At 47.2% G+C, this 18,341-nt stretch overlaps 1 protein-coding gene across 4 annotated transcripts in view; it reads right to left on the reverse strand.

The window, feature by feature from the left end:
- ADARB1 (adenosine deaminase RNA specific B1) overlaps positions 1-18,341 on the reverse strand; it is an 88,581-nt gene that overhangs the window by 56,661 nt on the left and 13,579 nt on the right. For all 4 annotated transcript variants that reach the window (XR_012765026.1, XR_012765025.1, XM_075430471.1 and 1 more), the window contains exon 2: positions 9,598-9,630. The gene's annotated coding sequence lies outside the window, so the exon portion shown is untranslated. The remainder of the gene's footprint in view (positions 1-9,597; positions 9,631-18,341) is intronic.

Genomic DNA, 18,341 nt, shown 5'->3' on the forward strand with positions numbered 1-18,341 from the left:
AAACAAGTGCAACTACGACCGGGCCAGGCCAATGAGGTTTTGGGAGAGTGAGAGCTGACACAAGTATCGGGTCCAAGACTGAATTAGAAGAAAAATTGGCAGAGGTTCACTCTCTTTTGATTCACCGCCCTCAGCAGCGCGATACCCAGCGGTGCTTCCCCCTCGCTGCCCAGACGGAGCGTCACCACTGCCCAGGCAAACCTGGTGTTCAAAACCCACACTTGCTGCTCCCCAGACTCGGACGGAGGGCAGGAAAATGAGCCAAGCCCACAGCACAAGATGGGCAGAATCGCAGAATGGCAGGGGTTGGAAGGGACCTCTGTGGGTCACCCAGTGTCCAACCCCCCTGCCCAAGCAGGGTCACCTACAGCAGGCTGCACAGGACCGCGTCCAGGTGGGTCTTGAATATCTCCAGAGAAGGAGACTCCACAACCTCCCTGGGCAGCCTGTTCCAGGGCTCCAACACCCTCAGAGGGAAGAAGTTCTTCCTCATCTTCAGACGGAACTTCCTCTGCTTCAGTTTGTGCCCATTGCCCCTTGTCCTGTCGCTGGGCACCACTGAAAAGAGTCTGGCCCCATCCTCCTGACACCCACCCTTGAGATACTTATAAATATTTATAAGGTCCCCTCGCAGCCTTCTCTTCTCCAGGCTGAACAAGCCCAGCTCCCTCAGCCTCTCCTCGTAGGAGAGATTCTCGTCCCCTCATCATCCTCATAGCCCTCCGCTGGACTCTCTCCAGTAGCTCTTCATCTTTCTTGAACTGGGGAGCCCAGAACTGGACACAGCACTCCAGATGGGGCCTCATCAGGGCAGAGTAGAGGCGGGGGAGAACCTCCCTCGACCTGCTGGCCACACTCCTCTTGATGCACCCCAGGTGCACAGCTGGCACGGCAGCCGCCTTGTTCCGCGCTGTTACTCACGTGTTGCTTAAAGCTGAAGTATTTATTAAGATAACCTTTTATACAGCTGTTGACTCTAACCACAAGCCTTGGTGCTTTGCTAGGTAGGCTCAGACCTGGCTTAACTGTTCCATTCGTTTTAGCCTCAGTGACTATTTCTGAAGGACAGTATAGAGAGACTTCTTTCCCCTCCCAATAAATAACCAACCTTCTCACTGAAGTACTAGAGCTGCTACGGAAACGTTTCACTGTACTGCCACATTTGCATTATACAGCATCAGCAGAACTCCAGTGTAACGAGAGGTAATTAGTTGACTGTAATCAACAGGACTGGTAAATCATTGTCACCCGACTTCGCACAGGGCACCGGCTCCAGCTACCCCTGCAGCACCACGGCACGCTCAAGGACAAAACACTTGGACCATCCGTGTCTGAATTACGATGGACGTGATGAGCGAGCTCCTCGAGCCAGCATGGAGAAACGCTGCACGGCCGCCTCGCGCTGCCGTACCGGGAACCAACCCTCCCGAGGGGCAGGGCTGCCGGCCTGGACTCAGCACCGCGTCCCCGCAGCTGAACACCCTCCTCCTCCTCCAGCCCGAAGCAGGGGAAAAGCAAGCTCCTGTCTGCTAAAAGCACAGGTAAACAGGCACCCCAGTTGCATAAATATTTGTACAAATTAACGTAAACTGTCGGTGGCATTACTGAAGTTTGTAAGCAATAGCATTTACACAGATCTAATTTTTTTTATTATTATTTAAATAAGCGTCCTAAACAGAAGCATCAGTTCAGCTGAGCAGACAGGAAGAAGGACACTTGACAGAAGAGCTGTAGGCACGGAAGAGACGCGATGCTAGAGAAATAAATAATGCATCCAAACAACACGAAGCTGTCTGTCCACGTTCCCTAACGAAGCGCTCGCATCCTTTTAAGGTTTGACCATATGTGTTTGAGAGCAAGGCTAAATATATTCTTGGCATATAATGAATGACCACATTTTTTCCCCAATCCTTGCCTCCAGAAAAACCAGCAGCCTTCAGCACATCCCTCCAGCACCCAGGACTCCAACAGCGGGCCACCCCCGCGCCGCTCTCCTCGCTGAGCTGCTCTTTAGCAGAAGTCACCTCAGCACAGACCCCAGGCGAGGAAGCCCAGACGAGCTTGGCTGAGCGCCTGCGTCTCCGCTCCGTGCTTTACCTGCTTTGGACCCCCAGACATCGTACTGCAAGCACCGAAACTCGCCCTGCATGGAGCAGAAAGGGTTCAGGAGAGCGTACCAGGTCGGACTCTACCACCTATGTGATCACATTGCTATGTTTCAAATCAAGAACCTGCATTCCCACTGCGTATAAAGCCGTGCACACACCATCTTCTCAGGCAGGAGAGAGCTAGAAAAAGAATTACTAACATCTATATAATATTTTAGTACACAGATTCTTGGTTCATGGACTCCACAAGCACCCATAGACTCCTCTCTTTGCTTGGCAAACAACTGCTCAACTGGTCCAGGCTGACCCTACCCTAGAACTGTCCTACCAAGGCTCGGATTTGACTTTAACACCAAAAACAAGGAGTAAAGTACAGCCGAAATCTCTCCTAGAGCACCACGGGTGGGAAGCTGGGTGTTCTTCACTACAGCTCCCCTACCCCAAGCACATCGCCACAGCAAGAAGACTCTGTCCATTTTCTAGAAGGAACACGTCGCTGATTGCCATTACAACTTCTAACCACCTCCTCCTTACAGTCAGAAATACTTTGAAGAGAACGAATGAGATGGACTCTTTACTGAAGTCCAAATCACATCTGCTTTTCCTAGCGAGTAACATTCAAACATTACGTATAATATGTAAAGACAGTACTTAGCTGGGGCAGAGAGAATGAATTACTCAGCACTTTTTGCACACGTATTAATTAGGAGACTAATCTTCCAAACTTGCTCCCACTGTAGCCCATGGGGTTTTTTTGTTTGTTTGTTTGTTTTTTATTTTTTTTTTTTTCACCTGACTTCCAGAGGTACAGGATCAGGTAATTAAAAAAAAAAATTTTTTTAAAAGGCTTTCCATATAAAACTGGGCCCACACATGCTTTCAGAAACTGGGGGTAGATATATTTCAGCAAAAGGACCCTGAACCCAGGCTGCTCACTACAGAAAAGAGCTTCCTCTCTTGCCAAGGCATGCTTGATTACTTCTGAAATCATTAATAATCCAGTTCTCATTTCACTTTGAAGAAGGAACAGCGCTTTTGACTTCTTTGACCTTCCAAACTTTCATTTGAGCAGCTTCCACAATGCAGCAAAACCGCAATAATAAACTCATTCTCTGCCTGTAAATAACCCATTTCGCAGACAGACGCCCAGAAACCGCTCAGGTCCTACAGGCACGCAGTCTCCACGCCGCTTCAGCATCAAGGCAGCAGGTACGAGTGAACTCTCAAGTTTTATTCCTAAAAACCTGCTCCGGGATAGGCGACACAACTAGAGTAACGCTCGCCGAGAGCACTGGAAAAACTTTTATTTGGGAAAGAAACTGTAAGAAGAAAAGGAAAAAGCTTAATTGCTGCTCAGGGATTTACAGAGCTTTCAAAAACATCAGTAAAGAATAACTGACATCAATACTAGTTAACTAGTTTGGGTCAGTGCACAGACAGCATTTTATACGTGGAACAGGACTGCAGAAAAAGCCTGCGCCTTGGCTGCACAAACTGTTTCTTCTTGGGTACACTGCTAAAATAAATTCAGGTTTCAACTGTACTATGCTAGTGTAGCAGAGGGAATTTTTGCTTTTAATGTGGAGCGACAAATGAAGTCCAGCTGTCTGCTAAACACACTCACCGAAGCCAAGTGGTTCTGCACAGCAGCACACCCTGCAATATTCAGACTACAAGCAGCACTGCACAAACCCTTCCCTCCCTAAATGCCATGTCAAGCAGGAAAACGACATCTAAACGTACGCTAATTTAAGCGGAGTCACAGAAAAGCACAGTGTATTTGCACTTTTAACTCTCTCCTGGTTTTGCAGCCGCTGTTTCCCACAGAGTATTCCCAAAGATAGGAAGAACACCAGAAGCACTTCAAAACGTACCAGCCCACACAACAGGATCTGCTCTTATTTCCCCAAGAGACTACTTGAGAGATTTTTAACTAAATATTGGCTACAACAAGCACGCAGTGCGGAGAGAGACATAACTTGCATTTCTTTTGTTTGAATACTATGCATATTCACTACATACAAAAAAAAAAAGTTGTGAAGGAGCCTTTTAACAGCTATCTTGGCTCCTCCTCATCATTAAGGAAAAAGTAGATACACCCTGACAGGAAAATTTAATGGCTACCCAAAGTTTTACGGCAACAGAGAATGGCACATATGCAAAAGACCTAACTTGACACATGGAATAAAACTATTATTAGAAGAGTTTGAAAGTCAGAAAGCTGCAGCTTTAGAGAAGTTCCATATTTGTTAAAAAAGTACTCTCCTTCCAGCCTTTGAAAGCTGAGTGAAAGGAACTGCTGGGAGATGCTGAAGGATTCTGTTCAACTATTTCCTCTCCTCTATAAATCCAAACAGAAAACACCAAAGTTGCACCCGGCAAGGAAGGCTCAAACCCCACCCGAGAACTTCCACGCTTCCGACCCCCCCGCCTTTCTTCCGACCGTACAGCGATTCACGCGCTACCTTTCCGCTCCGACCGTTTCTTCCGCCTCCGTCTGCAGTGCCGCCGGCCCGCGCTGGCGAGGGTCCCCATGGCGAGCGCCGCGGCGGCTCGAAGCGATGCCACGCAGCCCCCGGCAGCGCTCCCTCGCCCTCTCCCCACGAGGCAGGGAGGTGTTCCCAAAAGCAGGGCTACCCCCCGGTGCCTCGCGCTCTCGTCACCCAGCCGACGTCCGTCCGCTCCCCAGACGATGCGCAGTCCGACCAAGGAAGATGAACCAACGCTGCCCGCCGCGGGAGGCACATGTGACAGTTAACCCTTCGGTAAGCGAGAGGGGCACGGAATGAGAGTTTTCTTAAAAGGACAATATCAAAGACGTCTTCGCTAGTGGGTGTGCAAAGGCAGATTTATTTTTATTTCAGTATTGAAAAAGAAGCACAACTCTTTGGTGTGGCTTCAGCCTTATACATATCTCGGGAACAAGGAGAGACATAAGCAAGGAACCATTTCTCCATCCGAGTGCATGAAACCCAGATGCCTTCAGCACCCTTTATAATTGCTTCTCACGTTCTTAGTTACATATTTCATGCATTGCCTAGAAATGCACAAAATAGATTTGCGAACGGCAGGAATACACAAATTTCAGAGAGCAATGTTTTAGTCACACATTTTCCACACAAGGGTTTGTACGTGGGGTCTTACCAAGAAAATTCCCAATGTCAACACCAATTGTAGAATTTTCCAGCCTTTTTATAAACAAAAAGGCAACATGTGACACAACGGGATAGTGTGATATCATCCCGTTTCCCCAGTTTGAACGCCAGCCGAACACATGTTGACGCTGTGGGTCCTGCGGCTCAGCAGCACGCACTGGGCGTTGCAGCTATCCTTTAACCCTGCCTGCAGGTTCAACCTCGCAGGACAAAAAACATCTTCCAACAGAGGATGTCTCCAGGTGCAAGCTCCACAGGTTTCTTCAGCATGGTACCAGAGTGAGGAGACTTCTCTGACAAGTCACCTCCACCTGGTCTCAGACCTCCATTTCTCCGTATAACAAGCCTCAGCTCTTTGGAAGATAGCACATGATCCAATCTACATAAACTCTGGTAGATGACTTCTGGGGACCCTCATATTTTGACAACTAGCCAGGCTGGCATTTTTGGAAAAACATTGCCACTGGCATCTTAAATTAGCAGTACTTCACTAACCAAAACCAACACACTCAAGCTCACCACGGGGATTGGGCTGACCTGCCAACAAGGAGCGCAGCCTCTCCACCTCCTGCTCCCCTGCTGGCACTTGTGCTCCAGATCCTAGGTACCAGCTTTTTCATCTTCCGTCCATGATGGAAAGCTTCCAAGACTGAGCTAACTTGTTGACTGAAATTATTTCTGCAGGAAGTTTAAGTGCTAGGGGCTGCAAACTTCCCCACTTAATCCAGAGCAGCTGAAGTTCTACTTCAGCATCTATGTTAATGGACACTGCTTCACCGAGGATGAAGAAACATCAACAGAACCATTCCTGCTCAGTTTACACCATTTAACAAGATGAACTTGCCATGGTGGAACAAGCTACCAATGCCATGGTCACGGAACCATGTGCTCACCACCAACAAGAAGCCCAGGAGAAAATGAGTCCTACCATCATTGAAGACCAACTCCCCAAAAGAGTCTTCCCTGGGGGACTAAGGTGTGGTCTTCCTCTGCAGCAGACACAAGGTCAGGCGTTTGCTTATGCTTCCAGCATCTCTCCTTGCCTTACTAAATACTGCCCGTGTGGGCTCACAGTCCAGAGGCAGGCTCGGATTAACACAGCAACATTCCTCCCTTCATGGACGCCAGAAATGGCCTCGTTTAAAAGTGACGATAGGTGGACATCAGGCCCTGCAATGCTGCATCCCAACGGGTCTACGTGGTCACGGCAAGATTGAGGCAGAAATCAAGGAAACCCCAGTGAAGCCCACAGCTCCAGCGTCAGCACGGGCACTAGCTGCGCATTGGCAGAGCACTTTCCCATCTCACCAGACTTAATTTAAGACCAAAGTAAGTGGTTCTGCACCTCTCTAATTAACGGTGTCAGGCTAAGTTTGACATGTCAATCCACATTAACCTGCACGTGATGGGGAAAGGACAAGGAGGGAGAGGTAGCTACATCCACACAGCCTTGAAGGAAAAGCACCACTGATATAGAGAGAGAAAAAGGGAAAACACACTCCTTAGAGGAATGGGAATTCATTTTGCTCCCTTGATCAAACAGCATACTTGGTAAAAAGAAAAAAAAAAAGCAGCCTGTGAAACAGCTGAGCTTTTTACCACAATTCTTCCAGTTGTTGAAACTTTCACCACCTTGTTCTCACCACAGGCGAGAAAGATGTACATAACATTGTCCATCATAGAATCATAGAATGGTTTGGGTTGGAAGGGACCTTAAAGATCATCTGGTTCCAACTCCCCTGCCATGAGTAGGGACATCTTCCACCAGACCAGGTTGCTCAGAGCTCCATCCAATTTCTGTTTCTCCTTTCATTTCATGGAGGAGTTGCTGCACCAGGTATTGAAAATTCAAAAGTGATTTTGCCTTCGACAATAATTTACCTGCCCTAACCTGTCAGCGATTTCATTCACAGGACTTGGTGTGAAGACTGAACAAAGAACCCCTCCAACTCATCCCTGCAGCTCTCCTCTCCAAAGCACCTCCTGCTCCACTGACCACCGCTCCCCAAGGCAAAGGGACTCTGGGGCATGAGAATCGGGAAGAAGATGTGAGATAATTTTAGCTTGAAGGATCACACATTTCAAGAAAGTCTCTAAAACCTGACTACTAAGGAACATACACGATGCACCTGCGGAGGAACTTGGTGACCCACTGCATTCGTTCGCAGTTGGCACATTAACGACAGCTTTAGGAAATAAAAAATATGCAATCTGTAATACAAAGCAAATTCAAAGCTGAGTGCGAGGAGGCAAAGGCGACACCCCAGAACAAATATGCGGCATTCAGTTTTAATGTGTACCTTGGAAGCAGTAAATCCCGCAACATCTTGTATTTCATGGATCCAATGCCCATACAGACATCAAGGAGAAACTGGACCACCTTCTCTCCAAAGAAAAAGCAGTTCCCAGGGGGAATTCGGGTATGTATCCACACATCTCATACTTCCACCTCACCTGCGTCACTGAATGAGGAACGCAGAGACACGAAACAACTGGGGTGTCCTCCATCAAAACCTCAGAGTTAAACTAACCCGAGCGAGGCCATGAGCTACACAGCAAGACTGATGGAAAAGTTCAGCAGCTTCTCCATTCTCTCCTCTACCACCCAGATCATCGGAACAAAGCCAGCCTAGGTGTCTGTAGATTTATGACTTGCCATGGATGGAGTTTTGTGGCTAAGTATTTGTGAGTTCAACCTGGAGACCCCGTGGCTGTGGCATCTCTAGCCCCTTCCCGTCTACGCTCCCCAGCACCAGGAGGCTCGAGGCCGTGCTGCAGCCCTCCTGCCAGCCACAGCACTCAGCATCTCCTTCACCCAGCACTCTCCATAAAACTCACAGGAATAATCGACCGTATCTTTAGGTACCCACTAGACTCACTTCAGATCAGGTAGGTTGGAAAGCTGGCGGGGAAAGGAGAAAGAGGACAAAAGGAGTTCGATCACAGAACACAAAAGAAACTCCCTACTACTTATTTTTTATTATTTTTTTTTTTAAATACATTGCATGAAAAACTCTACCCACCAAAAGCATCCTTGCAAATCTCCTTTACTTACAGATTTGGCCACTATTATCAGCTTACTTTATACCCTCCGAATACTCCGAACAGTCACGCACCGTATTTGTAAGCACTCTTAGTGATTTTTTTTTTTTCCCCCACATGCAATTCCTGTACTTTTCAAGCACGACGATGGCCTTACAGGCCAACAGCAAGTCTTCCTTCAGGTTTTGTGTACTGCAGCAAGAACGAATATAAATTAGCAGCAACTACCAGAATTTGCATCAGCAGCACTCCGAACACAGAGGCGCTGGGTGCACCCCAGGGACCCCAAGAGCTCCGATCCCACCCTCCTCAGGTGATTAAATCCACTCCAACAGCACCACCTACTGTCACGCTACATAAATAACCCATCTGACATCCCTTGCTCCCTTGACCAAAGCCTGGGGCCCAGCTCCAGGTTAGAAAGAACTTCAGTTACTTGCAGATTTATCCGACAGTGAACTATTCTGGAACATATAATTCATATGAAGTTTTGTATCCTTGGTCTGTATCCTTCTTACTGGCTCACTCTGAGGTCTGAACACCTAATTTTTAACATACTTTATTTCTGCAGGACTCCTCAAATACCCCTTGACTGTCACATATTTAAGATGTGCTTCCAAGGAAAAAGCAGTACCCATTCAGAGAAGAAAACCGAGCAGCCTAGATCTCCCCATAAGTAACATCAATATTTTCATCACCTTTTTCAAGGTAATAGATGCAGCTACCCAGTGGTGCTAAAGATAACAATAGCTAATTGGAAAAAAAAAATCTAAAATAGTTTTAACGAGTGTTAAAAAAGTCTCAAAGATCTCGAAGTTATTTTATAAAAAGAAAGAGAAAAAGGAGTCATGCAGGTAGGGTGATGTTTGGTGTTAGGAGACAGACTTATAAATTGGACCTATTTCCTCACTTCCCACCCCAGTCAGTTATTCGGCTGAAACAGTCAGCAAACTCCCAAGTCCTACATGCCAGCTTTGCATATTTATTTCATTAATCTGGACTGGAGACAAATTTGCTGTCATAAGGATAAGTCATTTTTTGTAACAACTACAGCGACTTGATATAGTTAGATATTTCTTAACAATATTTTCTCTATTTTCAAGCTGTACTGATCCAATATCTTTGAAGGGGGTTAGTGTACAAACATAAATAAAAGTTATCTACGAAACAATAAAGTCTTAAATAACTCTTTAAACACATTAAGATGAATTCCCTCCTCCCACTTATGATCTGAATGCATCAATCAGAAAACAAAGACTCTCGCAATATATATGCAAATACGGGCTCCTTACCTTTTTAACTGAGACACACCATGATTCTACAACCTGCAAAAAGAGGAAACACAGTTAGTGGTTTTTTGTTTTACAAATTTAAGTGCATCACAGACAGCAACTCCTGACCTTAAGAGGGACAAATCTCTGATTCTGTAAGAATAAACAGCACATACTGCGTGCACACAGCCACAGAGCCAACTCCCTTGTAATCCCAGCGAATGGAGGGCAAGAAACAATTCTGACATTCCTGGCTGGGAGAAAAAAAAAAAAAAAGCCCCAAACAAACCAAAATCAAGATTGAAGATGCTTAGTACTTGGGGCCAGAAGAACTATCCCAGAGGTAAAAGCAGATACTTAGCAGAACCCAATCTGCAATCCCTGCACCTTCTAGCAGAAAGGGTCAGCAAAATTTTGGCCAATAATGGCTTAAAACTAAAATCAACTTCTGTCTTATCACAGGCAACTTACCCTGCGAGCAAATCTAAAGTTGTCACTGTGTTGGAATTTTTTTTTTTTAAATTAGATATTATATGTTATTTTTAGTGGTTCACTTTCACACATGTAAACACCACCTCACACTACAACTCCCTTTTCCAGCACCAATTTCTTGTTCTACTGGCATCAGCCTGCATTGTCCTGAAGCGCCTGCAAAACTGGAAAATCCCTCCACCACCAGCGGTGGGGTGGGAAAGAAATGGCAGATGTGGGGTAAGCAGGATACACGGTAACAGGAAGGATGAATGCTCCAAGAAATTTTATTTTACTGATACAAATACATATAAACTGCACAGCTGTTCAATCAGGAACAGATGGTTTTATTTTTTACGGATAGCCTCCTAGTTATACGAAAATATTTACGCGACTATCAAGGTGAAGATACGCTATTCTAAAACGGTTCAGCAAACCTCAGCAGCCGGCTCCCCAACAACAGAGTGTGTCAGCCGAGCGGCCACGTCCCGCCAGAGCACAGCCCCAGCCCCAGCAGCTGATCCCAGCGGGGACGCCACCTGCACCTGTAAAGGATTTTCATGTTTGCACCTCGAAAAGACAAGAATTCTCTGCTGTGACACTGCCCACGAGAGGGTGCTGGCACCCTACGATAACTTTCACAGCTACGGGCAACGCAGACGGGTGGATGCACATACCGCATCTCAAACCCATCTTGGCCAAGTTCGACAAGAAGGAATCCGACACAATATTTAAAGTCCATGTGCTAGAAGGCTGCATTAATTCAATCTTGGGTTTTTTTCCAAAGACATTTCAATTTCCCAACGCTTCATGGTGGCATTTTCCATTAATCCAGAAAAATACGCCGATAATACACAGGTCTTAGCACGCAGCAGTAGAAATGGCAAGAAAGCTCACCACAGCGTCAGCTGAAGGCAGCTTCCCACGCTGCAGTGGACTGCATCCACCTCCACCAAACAGGGACACAGTACTCGCAGCACGATGATTTACCATTACCTTTAACGTTTTCCCAACCTAGTAGCCCTGTATCCACAACAAGGACTCTTCCAAACCCTTGGAATATGAGCTATAAACTGTGTGCGACACGGAATTCCAGTACTGTGGCAACAACCACCCCAAAAAGGTATTTTTTTAAATGAAGTTTTGATAATTCTTTTCCTGCATAAGGATTGCTTCAAATATAGTCATGTTTAATCCCGAGACAACACATTGGTAGTAGTTTTAAACTAAGTTTTTACATTAGTATAACCTCGAGTTGTTTCAGAAATTGTTTTCCTTGTATGCTGTATTACCCCTGGTGGCGATTCCCCGAGTTTCAAACAAACTAAAACACAATTCATGAGACTTGGGACTTAAAATTAGCTTCTCACAAAGTGCAAAAAATCCTTATCTACTGACAGCTGCAGACAGTTTCACCAGGTAAGAACCAGCCCACGGGCACAAGGCATTAGGAAGAGTCTTACAGGACTCCTTAAAAACACATCTACAGCGAAAATCGAACGTTTCTTTTCTAACTCCTGGTTTTCCAGCTGCCAAAGCACAGAGCCACGTGTGTAGGCACCAGTAACGACACTAAATGGGAAAGGGAATCCCACTGTGTTATAAAATCAGGAACGAACCTCTCGTCCTCCGCACACCCTACCCGGCTCTGCCCAGTGGCAGACGGATACTTCGGGGCTCACTCAAGCCCTAACACGCTTCTCCACCACCTTTCGCAGGGAGACTGGTGTTTGCCTGCCAGGAAGGGCTGCTCCAGGAGCTCAGCACCTCCCCGCACCATCTCCACACCGTTACTTCCCCCAAAATCCGCAGACAATTTCTTAGTCCCTTACCACTGTCAGGAAACCAGCCCCGAAGAGAGATGTGCACGGTGTCCTCCCCGTGAAACTACGATTGCCGTGTTAATAGAGGTTTATCCTCCTGCCACAGACAGGAGTAAAATAGAGTTCAAAAGCAAGCCTGAGCAGAGTTGGACTTCTTCATCACATGGCTGGAATCACAACTGAAGAGCAAAACAGAGGGAAACCAAGCGACTTCCAGAGAGCTTCATTTCTAAAAATGACTAGTGAAATTATTCACCAAAAAAAGTCCAGAAATGCACCCAACATGATTTCTCCCAGGGCAGCAAAGGAAACTTGAAACCCATTTGAAGAACAGGTCATGCTGGACATTTAGGAGTTTCTGAAAATACTAACTTCTTAAAGCTCAACTGAAACCGTTTCAAGTCCACGAGAATCGACTCAGACATCCGATAGCTAACTTCATTCCGCAGACTGCACCTCACACGCATGGCACAGCAGCCCTAGTTTCTCCGAGGTAACCTGCCGGCCCGCTGAAAACTTCCATAGGAGAAAGGCACCGAGAAGTGGATCCAGCTAACATTTTTTGGGACAGGAGGTCCCACCTCGACACACAAAACGGCAAGAACCACCCCGAACGCAAGGCGGCTGTCTGGAAGCACTCGCCACCAGCGGTGCGGACAGGACGAAAAACCCTACTTCCAATCTTTCCATATTTACTTGCCTATTTATATTCCTTTTGCAGTATTGAAAAACCACAGGTAAGCTGCCGAGGCATCTCAGCTGCACGCGTCCACATGACAAAAACCAGAGGTATGTCAAGTCCGGCGTCCTCTGCCCTTCCAAGCCCAGCGCTGGCTCAGGAAACAGCACCGCTGAGAGGGGACAAGCCAACCGCCACCTCATTTTTGCTCAGCCAAGCTCAGCTCATGTTTGCTCAGTTCCCATCCTGATGCAGATTGCATCAAGACACTTCACAGCGAAGTCCAATATGAAACTCAGAAGATGGTGTATTCTTCATGCTGACACAGCCACAGTTTTTCCTAACTGATTTACACCCTCCCTAGGCACCAGAGGAACCAGGGTTTTTTTATTCATTAAAACAGATTTGCTTCAGCCTCTCAACCTCAGATTAGGGCCAGCAGCTGGATGAAACCTTTACTCCAACCTGACCTACCCACCCATTCCTCTGCTGGGACACAAGCGAGTGCCAACGCACTCCAGCTGCAAAGCAAAAGCAGCTGAATGCAATTTGTTGGGTGGTTGTATTTAATTTCTAGAATTTCTCCTTCTGGGTATTTTTCTATACCATCATCATCTCCTTCAGCTAGGAATCTTCCCCACTTCCAGCTGCCACCACCAGTTTCCATAGGGAAGGGTGCCTCCAGTTTGAGATCAACTGGAAGAGCTGCCAAGGCTTTGGTCCCACTCCTCCTTGTCTTCCATTCTCCCAGGGAACAAACTTGGGGAAGAGCCCTTCGTGGCAGATTTTGCTCCCGACCCCAGAAAACTATCGCCTTAGCCTGCAAGAGAAGACATGACACATCTTCCCATACACAAAGGGGACGAGCCTCTGCTGTAAACTGGAAACTCAGTTCAACAGCACCCCTACAGAACTGGGTTTTCCTCTGGAAATAGTTTTTCCATCTAAATATGAAGAAACAATTTGACTTCTGCGATGGCACCTGCCTTCACTTATCAGACTGAATTAATGAAATGATATCCCAAATCCAAACCACGATCCCTATCTCCCTTTTGAACTGCTCATTTAAAATTGTAAAATAAATCCGGAAAGACTAGCAACCAGTCGTCACAATGAAAAAAAACAGTTTAGGGATAAAGCACATACACGCTGCAACTGGAAAAAGCAGTAACTGTCGTTCACACACAATACAAAGCTGTCAAATGTGCCTCCTTCCCTTGGCGTAAAACAAACTCCTTTATTGAACTTCAGTATAGAAAGGATCTGTAAGACGTTGATACCAAGTTCACTGACACTTCAAAAGCTATAAAAACTCAGAAGCTATTAAGCAACAGGAATCAGGTTAGTATCCACGGGGAAAATAAAAAGTATGCTACTCCATGAAGTAATATCCAAGCTGTTTGCTGCAGGTATCAAATAAGAGTACGTTTATCATTTATTCTGGAACACTCAAAGATTCAAACATGTTCAGGAACAAACACAGATGTAAATCACGGTTTCAAACATTCTCTCACCAAAAGTGGTTTCACATATTCACGTAATATCAGCAAGGAACTTTTCACTTCTGACTTTTAATTTTGTGATCTCCTACGTTTGAAAAAGTATATTAACAATGCGTTCACATACTCATTATTTATGACAGCCTAAAGCCTCAACATAAACTTCAATACTGACACAACACTACTTCAAAATCATCGATTTTAACGCCGCTCCTCCTTCCTACAGGATCACAACACCCCATGTGTAAGAGCAGTTACCATCGAAGAGAACGCGACTGAAGCCAAAGGAATTATTCACATGTACAAAATTACCATAAATGTCTTCCGGAGAATCTAGGTTTTAACCTTCTCTTTCGTGATCTCACTACAGCTAATGTTTAAACTTTTATATTACTCATTTACTTGTTTTAAACATTAGTCAAACTGAAATAGTACAATAGTGTAATCTTGAGACTAAGGTGCAACTTTTGAAATACAAAGGAATTTAAGAAGTTAATAGAAAGTAATTTCTCTGCTCCATATTAGTACTATTTAGACCATAGCTACAAGATTAGTTTGGTCTACAGACAGACTGCGGACAAGAATTGAGGCTCGAGGACCGGGGGGGATGGGACAACCCGCCCATCCCAGCTTCACTGACCCATTCTGGCGCTGGAAGATGCTCCACTAGGAGGCCGATGTTCCTGCACTGACCAAGAGAGCTGCTGCAAGCTGTTCTCTCTGCTACAGTGAGCAACTGGAGGGTGCTGCTTAACACGTCCTGAGAAAAATACCTGTAAAACCTCCCGGGTGCTTGTTTGACATATGTTCAGCATATACTGGAGGACTGCAAATCCTTCTCCATTTGACCAACAGTGATATTTTTAAGACTTAAGAACACGGCAGGCTGATTATTTTCATTCTTACCTCCTCCCTAGGGCAAAGATAAGATGCATGTGAGCTACACAGGACAATGATGTCCTTGATAGGACAAGGGGGGATGGCTGTGAACTAAAAGAGGGCAGATTTAGATTAGATATTAGGAAGAAATTCTTCACCATGAGGGTGGTGAAACACTGGCCCAGGTTGCCCAGAGAAGCTGTGGCTGCCCCCTCCCTGGCAGTGTCCAAGGCCAGGTTGGATGGAGCTCTGAGCAACCTGGGCTGGTGGAAGATGTCCCTGCTCATGGCAGGGGGGTTGGAACCAGATGATCTCTAAGGTCCCTTCCAACCCAAACCATTCTATGATTCTACACGGACATTGCTTAGATTAATGTTAGGCTTCAGAGAAACGCCTCAGAAATCAATGCCTGCTAAAAAGATGCAAAATACTTCTCACTCAGTGTAACACTGTTCAAAATCATGAGACTGTGCCCTGCATTAAGGGCATCTGAATATCTTCTCTAGCCTTTACCGTGGGAAGTCACTCCCCACAGCCCTTCAATATTTAGTTTACTGCTTCAGGACCTCCGAAACAACACACCTTATTCGCAGCCTTCTACCCTCAAACGCAGGATGGGATGGATGAGCCGCTGCCAGGCCGAAGAGCAAACCGCTGCCGTCGGCTCCGTCCAGCCACCCGGTGCAACGAGCAGCTGCTGCCAAAGCTGGGGGACAGACCGGCGACCAGCAGCGGTCGTGCGAAGCGTGCCCTCGTCGAGCGGTGCCCAGTAACGAGATGAACCTCGCTAGGAGCTCCCGGGCCACTCCTGCAGCCTGAAGAACCAGGGCGATTTGCAGCTGGATTTACGAGCAGAGCATTGACCAAGACTAGGGTTACCTATCTGCACCTGGCAGAGGACAAGTGACACGAAGGAGATTAAAAACCTCTCCTGTCAACAAGATCCAAGGGGCAGGGGCATAGCCACACACACAGACGACTGCAGGAAAAAAACATCTCACGCAGCACAGCCACAGAATTGCATTAATTTTATCAGCGAGATGATTAGAAGGCAACTTGACCGCAGTTTATAGCGCCTAAATGAAGATAAAACAGCAGAAGAGCGTGCAGCAACTTCAGCAAAAAGAGTACACCAAGATAAAATGTGCAGGTGGAAACAGGGCTCAACGCGGACGCTGATTCTGCGCGTTTCGGGTTGAGCCCTTGCTACGAATCCCGACGCTCACCGTTCTCCGTCAGCCTGCAGCTCGCCAGCAGCTTCCCCACCGAGGGAAACGGCGTGAAACTGCACCCGCCGCGCACAAAAAGCCACTAAACCGGGGAAACAAAAAACTGTGGATTGCACGCGTGTAGCCAAAGCCAGGGCAGCCAACAGCAGCAGCAAGCCCTCTGCCGTCCCAGCAGGCAGGTTGTGGTCGCTGCCGGTGCGTGCTTTGCTATTATTTTTTAAATAAATGTTACAGAATCACAGAATGGTTGGGGTTGGAAGGGACCTCTGTGGGTCACCCAGTCCAACCCCCCTGCTGAAGCAGGGTCAACTACAGCAGGCTGCACAGGACCTTGTCCAGGCAGGTCTTGAATATCTCCAGAGAAGGAGACTCCACAGCCTCCCTGGGCAGCCTGTTCCAGGGCTCCGTCACCCTCAGAGGGAAGAAGTTCTTCCTCATGTTCAGACGGAACTTCCTGGGCTTCAGTTTGTGCCCATTGCCCCTTGTCCTGTCGCTGGGCACCACTGAAAAGAGTCTGGCCCCATCCTCCTGACACCCACCCTGCAGATATTTATAGGCATTTATAAAGTCCCCTCTCAGCCTTTTCTTCAGGCTGAACAAGCCCAGCTCCCTCAGCCTCTCCTCGTAGGAGAGATGCTCCAGTCCCCTCACCATCCTCGTAGCCCTCTGCTGGACTCTCCAGTAGCTCCTCATCTTTCTTGAACTGGGGAGCCCAGAACTGGACACAGTACTCCAGATGAGGCCTCACTAGGGCAGAGTAGAGGGGAAGGAGAACCTCCCTCGACCTGCTGGCCACACTCCTCTTGATGCACCCCAGGATCCCATTGGCCTTCTTGGCAGCCAGGGCACACTGCTGGCTCACGGTCAACCTGTCGTCCCCCAGCACTCCCAGGTCCCTCTCCGCAGAGCTGCTCTGCAGCAGGTCAGCCCCGAGCCTGCACTGGTGCATGAGGTTGTTCCTCCAGGTGCAGGACCCTGCACTTGCGCTTGTTGAACTTCATCAGCTTCCTCTCTGCCCAACTTTCCATCTGCATCTCGAACGGGGCTTTCTTCCCCACAGAGGCCCGCACTCAGGCCAACGCAGCGTGCAGGGAGAGCAGGCAGCAGCCCCGGCAAGCTGAACTTGACACGCTCCGTGTGGGTAACTGCAGTCTCGCCGACAGTCTTCCTCTCCACGGCAGCAGCTTCCAGGATTTCCGCATGTGTCTCAGCACTGCCATGTTTCTGGAAGAATCAGCTGCTGGACTTCTAAGAATATGAAAGTGTTACCTTTCACTTCTAAAACCACATTTCTGTTTCTTCCCCACTACAAATATGAGCAGATCTTACAGAACTTCAAGCTAACTTTTGAGAGGGCTCGACTCCCAGTCAGTCTTCCGAGTTTCTGGAAGCCTTCCTCGGGACCCGGCAGGCGCAGCTGGCTATCAGGGATCTCACTAACACAAGACTGACTCAAACTGTCCCTTCCAGAGTAGTTCCTTGTGTTATTCAATATTAAATATCTGTATGTTAAGAAAAAAGCCCACACGAACCACACTTCTGGTGTAAAATCTGACTTCCATCACCACTCTGGTGTGTGGGCAGAGTGTTTGCCATCACAGAACATTAGGCATTTTACAGCCACGTTGTGCAGAAATGGTGCTTACCACCTCCTTACTCCAGAAACTGTCATACGTCCCCCAGTTTGACAAAACCAGCGAGGGAAACACCAGGTAGAGTTTGGATACAGCAGGAACAGAGCAAGAGCAAGGGAAGATGCTGGCACGACCCGGGCACAGGTCAGGACGGCGCGTCCAGAGCTGAGCCTTGGCTTACACGGATTGCATACACAAAAAGATTGGGAAAAAAGTTTTGTACGTTGTGATTCTCGAGCAGAAACCACAGCTGAGGGCAACTGGTCCAAAACTGGTGAGTGGGTCCAGACGGGGACCTGAAACTACAGAAGACAATTTTGATGCGTTGACCCCATGGGCTGAGTTGTCAGTAGGTAACTCTCAGACGCTTATTTTCATTAGTCTTTTTGAGCTTAGATAAAATGTGAGAAATACCTTTTCAGATAATAGAACACCTCTTGCTGAGTATTAAAAGTTGCTCCTGCTAGCCAGAGGAAATCAGGCTAGTAAGAGCACAAATACTGACGCCTACCTTATTTCCTAACAAAACTATACAAGGCAGCCCCAAAGAA

This window comes from Opisthocomus hoazin, chromosome 9, assembly GCF_030867145.1.
Source record: "Opisthocomus hoazin isolate bOpiHoa1 chromosome 9, bOpiHoa1.hap1, whole genome shotgun sequence".
Classification (NCBI taxonomy): domain Eukaryota; kingdom Metazoa; phylum Chordata; class Aves; order Opisthocomiformes; family Opisthocomidae; genus Opisthocomus; species Opisthocomus hoazin.